Below are 9,561 nucleotides of genomic sequence, written 5' to 3' on the forward strand. Positions count from 1 at the left end.
TGCATGCCCCCTACTGGGGACCCAGCCCACAACCTGGGCATGTTGAACTGGTGACCTCCTGGTTCATGGGTCGATGCTCAACCATTGAGCCCCACCAGCTGGGCGATAAAATCATTTAAAAAATGTATTTTTTTAAAAGTGATTTCAAATATTCCTCTATTAATGCTGACCTATAATGAAACGTTATATATTCCACTTTTGAAAACATCTTTTCACACCGATAGGTACTGGGAAACACTGCTATCATTCCACTGGCATGTGATATTAATATTATTCATTGCAAAGAGGATGGGCGCAACCATGGCACAGTGAGGCAGTGGGGGTGGGGATTGGTCAGGGGAAGTCCTGGGCTTGTGGGTGGTCTCGGCCACCCCTCCTTTAGCCACTACTGCCACCACCCGGAGCACATCGTCCAATTGCACCAGCACCACGGTGGTGGCAGTGATGCTGCTCAGCTCCAGCAAGACCAAGACCAAGGAGAAGCATGTGAGCCAGAAACTGAAGCTATTCTGGCCAGTGAGCAGTTCCTCAGCATCCTGATGTGGGGGTGATCTACACAGTCAATGAGGTAAGCAATGTCCCTGTCCCTGTCATGTGAATGCCAAATTGTTAGTTATTAATAAAGGAAGGGAGCAAATGGAATCAGATTAAGTCTAATAAACCAGGGCACCGAATTGGACATTACACCTGATTCACTAGGAAGCCATAGCATTCAGTCTCCCCGGGGAACAGCCACATCCTCTGTTGAGGGGACTTAACCCCCGAAGTGGGCAGGGAGAATCAGCTTTCTAATCCCCCCAGGGGGACAACCAGCCACTAGCCAGATGGAGGGGTAAAACAGCAGGGGAAATTCCTTTGCTGGAAGGATGCGCGGTAGAAACCAAGATGGCATAGGGAGAGGTTAGTGCCTACAGTAAAAACCCAATGAAGAGGCAAGACTCTGAGGCGTGCACAGTTGGAGCCAAAATGGCAACATAAAGGGGTGGAATCTAGCCTGGGAAAAGGATGAGGTTAGATAAGGGACACCAAACCCCAGAAGATCCAGAAAAGGGATTGGTCAGGGGGAGTGCCCAGTATAAACCCAGGAGATTAGGAAAGAGATTGGTTAGTTTGAAAGAAAGCCTGCTCTCTCCCAAGCCCGAGATAATATAATCAAAGCTAACAAAGGCCCGTCATCTGGGAAGCACATGTGTGTTTGCCTGTTCCTTTCCTTGCCCTCTCTCTCTCTGTGGCAGCTGTACAGCTCCAAGCACGGGCCTGCGTGCGGCAGTGCAGTGCCAGCTGGAACACAGCCAGAAGCAGAGCCTATGCTGGACTTGCGGAGCCCAGGGCAATAGCATCGCAGTGCTGGATCCTGACCCTCCTGGTGGGCACCAGGCCCAGGACCTCTTCCTCAGTGAGACGAAGCTAAACCACCTGGTTGTGGATGAGACAGTGGGCACCTGGGGGCAGTCCTTGGTTTGTACTCCAATAAATCTTACCACGACGTCGCATATTCCTTTGTGTCGATCCCTGAAATGCTTTCCTCGTGACTGTGTGGAAGAGCTCTGTTTCCACCGGCAGCAAGATGGCCTCAAAGCATACAGCAAGACCCAGGTGGACAATCATCTCTTCAAGGAGAACCTTCCCAGGACCTTGAAGTTCAGGGAGTACTGTCCCATGTTGTTTCGAAATCTCCAGGAGAGATCTGGGATTGACGATCAGGATTTCCAGAATACAGTGATACGCCCCTCTCACTAGTGACAGCCGGGGCCAACGCGGCACACGTTTCCTCACCACCTACGACCGGCACTTTGTCATTAAGACTGTGGTAAGTGAGGATGTGCCTGAGACGCACATCTTAAGCACCACCAGTTCACAGCGAGTGTCACGGCAACACCCTTTTGCCATAGTTCTTGAGCATGTGCTGCCTGACTATCGATGGTAGGGAAACCTACATGGTGCTCACTAGAAACATGTCCAGCCATCAGCTCACTATGCACCGCAAGTATGACCTCAAGGGTTCTACTGTTGCCAGAGAAGCGAGTGACAAGGAGAAGGGGTAAGAACTTGCCAACATTTAAAGACAATGATTTCCTCAGTGAAGGGCAGAAATGCAGACAGGAGAGGAGGGTAAGAAGAACTTCCTAGAGAAACTGACATGGGACATGGAGTTTTTGGCTCCGCTAAAGATCATGGACTGCAGTTTGCTGCTGGGCATCCACAGTGTGGACCAGGCAGAGCAGGAAAAGGTGGAGGTGGAGGAGTGGGTAGAGGATGAGGAGTGTGAGGATAATGGAATGAGCAGCAACCTGCTCTGTTCCTACGGCACACCTCCAGACAGCCCGGCAGCCTCCTCAGCGTCCCTCGGTTCTTTGGTCCTGCAGAATTTGATCCTTCTGTTGGAGTTTGTGCCATGAAAAGCCATGAAAGCGCCCCCAAGAAGGAGGTCTATTTTGTGGCTGTCGATGATATATTCACACTATCTGATGCTAAGAAGAAAGCTGCACATGCTGCCACAACGCTGAAAAATGGGGCAGGGTCCGAGTTCTAGACTGTGAATCCTGAGCAGTACTCCAAACACTTCAACAAGGTCATGTCCAACATCTTGAGGTAGAGCCAGAGAATGAGATCTGGGGACAGGGACAGGAAGAGGGAGAGGGTGTATTTCGGCTAGATGGGAGGAAAGGGAGCAGAGTGAGAGGTCAGGGAGGGCTTTAGCAGTGAGGCTGCAGCCGGTGACACTGAAAGAGATTCTAGGGAGGGGAGGATGTGCTGTGTGTGTACCTGCTCTCTGGGTGTAGCCTCACCTCCCGCTCTCTTTGATTTATTTTTCCCCATTTGACCCAGGTTTAAAGTGGTTTCCTTTTTGCTACCTTGCAATCTTTTAAAATACCTTGGAGGTAGAGGTGACTGTGGGTTTATTTGGGTTTTTCTGAAATTCCGTTGCTCCAGGTTTGCTACTTATAATGATGTGTCATCACCCTAGTCACCTTTCCCATCCCTGTCCTGAGTTTCCTTCTATGACAGGGGCACCCCATAGACTCAGCCAAGGGTCCTCTCAGAGCCAAGTGCTCTGGTGCCAGAGGAGAGGAGGTCAGATGCCTCATCCCTCCTGGATTAACTTTTCAATTTTATGAAGTATTGTGCACAACTTCCTTCCCCTTTCCTCCTTGGATCCAAATGATTCTTCCATCTAAATGCTCTCTTCCTGAAGGAACACTCCAGATCAACATCAGTCATTTTGGATCAGAATCAAATATCTCCGAGGGGAGTGAGTTCAACCTCATGAAGTGGTGAGGGGTGGGGGTTGCCGCTGGGCTCTCAGACAGCTGGTTCTCAGAGAACCCTGTGACTATCATTCACACCCCTGGGCGCTCTCAGCTACAGGAGTTCTGATGTCTTCTCTATAAAGCCTGCCTCCCACTGGGTCAAGATGAACTAGAAAGGACCCTTGTGCCCTAACCAGGTTGGCTCAGTGGATAGAGCGTCAGCCTGCAAACTGAAAGGTCTCAGGTTCGATTCTGGTCAAGGGCATGTACCTTGGTTGCAGGCACATCCCCAGGAGGGGATGTGCAGGAGGCAGCTGATCGATGCTTCTCTCTCATCAATGTTTCAAACTCTCTATCCCTCTCCCTTCTTTTCTGTAAAAAATCAATAAAATATATTTTTTTAAAAAGCACCCTTGTGTTTAAGTGGTTTTCCCTCCTTGCAGAAACCCCAGAGTGGATGAGCATCAAATGAAGTCTTGTGCCCTCCATCCATTTACTTTCTTCTGATCTTCTCCCAGGCACCCCACCTGAAGGTGAGCTTTTAGTTGGGAGCAGATCTCCTTGCACCTGGGGTACTCCCTGCAGAGATCTTCTTTGAACCCCAGGACAACCATGTAGGTCATCTGACTCCCTGTGCCTGAGGCTTGTCACCTAGACCTTACGACCAGCGGGGAGTGATACCTCCCACCTTGGAGTGTGGTGCCCCAGCCTGATCTTGGTTCTGGATCACTTGAGGATGTGACCCAGGAAATCCACTTTGGAGCTTGATGTGGGATTGGACCAGGCCCCAGCCTCGGGGCTGTTTTTCCTAAAAGCCCACGTCTAGGCTTTTAGCAGATCTGACACCCACAGGCTTCCTCAGCAGCGATCCTGCAGCTTCCTTCAGGATCTCCACCCACCTCTGAGCCTTCTCTCCAGGCCTCGGAATTGAGCTGTGAGTCATTCTGTGATGACATCAGAGCAGTCTGGTCTGGCTGGGAGAGAAAACAGACACCTCACCAGGAACTGGGGATTTGGGATGAGACATGATAAACCGTGTACAAAATACAAAAACAAAAATTTGTGGAAGTGTTTTGGATGAATGGATTAGTTTTCTATGGCTCCCTCCAAACCTGGCCAAGCTCAGCTTTTGAAGCAGGAACCAGTACATGAAGGAATGGAGGCAGCATTCTTGGACTCCTCTTGGGATGCTGCGACCCTTCTGGGAGAGGCAGATGGGTCACACAACCGCCCTGGTCCCAGGAAGCGGCCATCGGTAGCTCTGAACATCAGCAGGAAGACCACAGCTGAAGAATTTGAAACCAAGTGGCTCATGGAGAAAAAAAGATTGACTTAGGAAGGGATTACATCAGCATAATGTTTGGACTTGATTTCCCTGCCTTCTTATCAAGTATGAAAATTTGAATCTGCTCACAGTCAGACCCAGCATCTCCCAAGCGTGGCAGGCTGTGTCCTCAAGCAGCCTCCACAGCCTCAGGCTCCCTGCATTTATTTGGTCTGCTGGTCATGTTGCCATAGTGTGTGTGAAACATGTAACATCAGTTAAAGATGAGCCCCCAGGCATCTAACTTCTTTAACATTGAGTTTTTATATTTTTGTGCATTTGTGTGTGTGTGTGTGTGTGTGTGTGTATTGATTACAGTTTAAGAGATAGTATCCTGTTTTAAATACTCTTGTGTTTCTGACAGTGTTGTTGATTGGGTCAGAACATTTGAGCTGTGGTTTGGTGAATTTTAGATTTTTTAAAATATATTTTTATTGATTTCAGAGAGGAAGGGAAAGGGAGAGAGAGAGATAGAAATATCAATGATGAGAGAGATTTCATTGATCGGCTGCCTCCTGCACGCCCCCTACTGGGGATCAAGCCTACAACCCGGACATGTGCTCTTGACCAGAATCCAACCCAGGACCCTTCAGTCCACAGGCCAATGCTCTATCCATTGAGCCAAACCAGCTGGGGCTTAGTTTTGTGTTTTTTTTTAAAGGTAATTCTCTCCTGCCCTAGCCGGTTTGGCCCAGTGGATAGAGCATAGGCCCACGGACTGAAAGGTCCTGAGTTTGATTCCCATCAAGAGCAGGTGTAGGCTGGATCCATGCCTACCCCCCGGCTTTGGGGCATGGGCGGGAGGCAATCAATTGGTGTCTCAAATCGATGTTTCTCTTTCTGTCTCTCCCCTTCCCTTCCATTCTCTCTAAAAAAAAAAAAAAAAAATCCATGGAAAAATATCCTCGAATGAGGATTAACGATCAAACAAAAGAAGGTCATTCTCCTCCGGGCTGGTGTGGTTCAATTGGTTGGGCATCGTCCCGTGCACCAAAGGGTTCCTGGATTCCCAGTCGGGGCACGTGTCTGGGTTGCGGGCTTAATCCCCATTGGGGGACATACAGGAGGCAGCTGTCTCCCTCTTCCTTCCTCTCTCTAAAAATCTATTTTTTAAAAATCTTAAAAGTTCATTATATATATTGATTTCAGAGAGGAAGGGGAAGAGAGAGAGAGAGAGAGAGAGAGAGAGAGAGAGAGAGAGAGAGAAACATCAATGATGAGAGAGAATCACTGATTGGCTGCCTCCTGCACACGCCCTACCAGGCACTAAGCCTGAAACCGTGCCCTTGACTGGAATGGAAGGAACCTGGGACCCTTCAGTCCGCTGCTCTCTATCCACTGAGCCAAACTAGCTAGGGCTTAAAAGGTCATTTTCTGTGCTATTTTCAAAACCTTGGCTTTGGCCCTCTAATTCTTTTGTCATTCAAATGTTTGAAAGCTATTTATCTTCCTTTATACAAGTTTTCTTTTTATAATGATGAAGATATATTTGGTTTACAGTCTGAATGCAGAGAAAGTGAACTGGTCTCAAGTTTTTGTCTGCCCCTGCTCCTCCCCCTCGCTGCCCCTCCCCCCCCAATACCACATTCCCTTTCTGAGCAGTAGGAGGCATCCGAGGGGAAATAACTACCCTCAACCTTACTCTTTGGAGCCATGACACCTAACAGCCTATGTCATTCTAGAATAATTTTGGATGTCTCAAGAACAAAGGGCCCAGCCAGTGTGGCTCAATCTATGAACCAGGAGATCACGGTTTGATTCCCAGTCAGGGCACATGCCTGGGTTGTGGGCTCAATTCCCAGTGTGGGACATGCGGGAGACAGCCAATCATTGATTCTCTCTCATCATTAATGTTTCTCTCTCTCTTTCCCTTCCTTTATGAAATCAATGAAAATATATTTTTTAAAAATAATAATCAAGAACAATGGCATAAGAATAGGACATGGCTGGCTGGGCGAGGTCTAGAACGGGATAAGGGCAGGATTCACCTCCATCTACCAGCTGACCAGTCACAGCTTCTCCCATTCCATCCCTTTTCTAAGTCTACAACTAAGAGACTATAGTCGCCCAGGTTTTCCAGCCAAGGCGGAGGGGTTGCCTGGAAACCCCACTGAGACCTCTAGATGAAGGCCTCTGGTCCTTGTTCCTGTCCATGAACCACTGAGTCTTATCCGTCTAGTCTGGGCGCCTCCCTGTGCCAGCAGTTCCAGGAGCACAGACTGAAGCATGCTCCATCCTTCCTCATCATGCTCAGGGGTTTCTGGCCTGTGGCAGGTGCCACAAGTTGTCCCTGTGGTTATTCTCAGTGGCATTCTCTAAACTCCCACCACGGACAGGTCTTCCTGCTTCTCTTGTTTCCTCTGTCTGTGTTTTAGGCCTAGAGCAGGTCCCCTGGTAGTACTCAGGGATTTGAACTGAGTACTACCCGCCCCTAGTGACTTTGGCAGACTCCTCCCTAGTGACTTTCCCTTCTTCACAGTCTGCCAGGGCTGCCCTAGGGAGGTGGGTCAAAGACCCAGGCTCGGTAGTCAGCCCTACCCCACAATTAACTTTTTACCAGTTCAATTTGGGAGAGAGAGAAAGCCTCAGCACTCCCCAGCATTTGAGCTTCTCAAGTGTTAGGGGCTGGAAGTGTTTAAAACCTTAAGCTCTGGCCTTAGACCTGTGGCTCCAAGTCTAGGGACTCAACCCTTTCTGGTAGACGTGTGTGCAGGGGAAGTCCACTCTGAGCACAGGAATCAAGGGAAAACACGTTTAAATAAGTGCCCCCAAATGTACCAGCCAGCTGCAGAGGGCAGTGACATGGCCCTCGCCTTCCTCTGAGACGTGCCACACATTTAGAGTGAGACTCAGCTTTCCCCAGAGGGTTGTGCCAAGACCCTTCAGAGGCTGCATAGGAATCTTCCACAGGAGCCCCTTCCCCTTGCTCAGAGCCATTGAGTGAGGAAGTAGGAATTTTTAGGGCAGTGGTTCTCAACCTTCTGGCCCTTTAAATACAGTTCCTCATGTTGTGACCCAACCATAAAATTATTTTCGTTGCTACTTCATAACTGTAATGTTGCTACTGTTATGAATCGTAATGTAAATATCTGATATGCAGGATAGGATGGTCTTAGGCGACCCCTGTGAAAGGGTCATTCGACCGCCAAAGGGGTCGCGACCCACAGGTTGAGAACCACTGCTTTAGGGGACGGCCTGGTGCTGCTTAGCCCACCCAGGTATCAGGTTAGATCATTGTGATAAAAAAAAAAGTGAATTGCCGAAACCGGTTTGGCTCAGTGGATAGAGCGTCGGCCTGCGGACTGAAGGGTCCCGGGTTCGATTCCGGTCAGGGGCATGTACCTGGGTTGCGGGCATGTCCCCAGTGGGAGATGTGCAGGAGGCAGCTGATCGATGTTTCTCTCTCATCGATGTTTCTGACTCTCTATCTCTCTTCCTTCCTCTCTGTAAAAAATCAATAAAATATATTTTAAAAAAAAATGTGAATTAAGTATAGATTCAGTTTTGGGGGGAGCAGGATAAACTATCACCCCACCATATGTGTGACTTCTCCATTACCCACCACTATTTCCATTTTTTATTTTTTTTATTTTTATTTATTTATTTTTTATATATTTTATTGATTTTTTACAGAGAGTAAGGGAGAGAGATAGAGAGCTAGAAACATCGATGAGAGAGAAACATCGATCAGCTGCCTCCTGCACATCTCCCACTGGGGATATGCCCACAACCCAGGCACATGCCCTTGACCGGAATCGAACCCGGGACCCTTCAGTCCGCAGGCCGACGCTCTATCCACTGAGCCAAACCGGTTTTGGCTATTTCCATTTTTTAAATAGGAATTTCCAGCCCCCTGTACTTGTCTTTGTCTGCTGGGAACAGTTCAAGACCCTGCTGCTGTCTTAAAATGCATGCATGTTAAGATGAATCTCCAACCCAAGGGAAATAAACTCAAAAAGCTTTGTGTAAAACATAATTATTGCTTTAAAGAAATTTATACAATTTTATTAAATTATTCTCTTGATGTATGTCTTAGAACATATTACATTGAAGATTAATAATCTCCAATTGAAGATGGAATGAGAGGTCCTCAGTTGTACAGTTAAATGGATTTTGAAATATGAAAATTTTTCTTTACGTTTGAAGTAAAGTCCAAAAAACACTGTAGGCACTGCAGTTTGAGCTCAGAAAAGATATACACTGCAAGTTTGTGTCCTAATTGATGTTTTGCTTCTTCTTGTAATTTTTAACAGCACAGGAAGTATTTAAAGCAACTTAACATTGTGATTCAAAAAAGTTATTGTTGCTAAAATGACTTTACTGCAGTAAAAGTTTCACATATAAACAGCTTGCCTTGTAATTTTAGGTTGAACACATTAGGAAGCATTATTGAGTGTTCAGTAAAAGTTAATTTCCAAACCATTTAGTGTTCAACAGTGGTTGAGGGAAGTTCTCACTCATAAAAAGTCCGCCTTTCAACATTATTCATTACAGCAAAAAGGTGGAAGCAACCCAGTGTCCACCAATGGATGAATGAGTAAGCAAAACGTACTATATCCATACAACAGAATATTATATAACCACTAGTACCCTGGTGCATGGATTCGTGCACATTGAAAGGAAATTAATTAGAAGGTGGCTGGCGGTGCGGGACTGGGTGAGACGGGCTGGACACACCCTGGAGCTAAGCTCCCTCAGTCCCTCCCTGGTCTGCTGCCCTAGGTGAGGCACTGTGGCTCGAAGGGAGTCTGTGGAGTGAGCAGGGTCCCTCTGGCAGGTGGGGTCCCTAGGCCTGGCCTGCAGGGATAGGGCCAAAATTGGCTCTCCGACATCCCCTGAGGGTTCCCAGATTGCAAGAGGGCGGTTCCCAGGTAACACACCCCGGAATTGGGCTCCTTCCTCTCTGGTTTGGGGTGCATCACTCGAGAACCACAGTTGCCAAGTCCCCGCAGCTTGGCAGCTCCTGCGTTGAGCATCTAGCCCCTG

The 9,561-nt window shown here is 47.9% G+C and overlaps 1 pseudogene across 1 annotated transcript; it reads left to right on the forward strand.

The window, feature by feature from the left end:
- The first annotated feature begins 300 nt into the window (after nucleotides 1-300).
- On the forward strand, nucleotides 301-2,596 carry LOC308520280 (phosphatidylinositol 5-phosphate 4-kinase type-2 beta-like; annotated as a pseudogene). Its single transcript has 3 exons — nucleotides 301-308; nucleotides 405-594; nucleotides 1,236-2,596. The product of its transcript is annotated as a phosphatidylinositol 5-phosphate 4-kinase type-2 beta-like (transcript).
- The last annotated feature ends 6,965 nt before the right edge of the window (nucleotides 2,597-9,561 follow it).

Source organism: Myotis nattereri (genome assembly GCF_964212035.1).
Source record: "Myotis nattereri genome assembly, chromosome: 5".
NCBI lineage: Eukaryota > Metazoa > Chordata > Mammalia > Chiroptera > Vespertilionidae > Myotis > Myotis nattereri.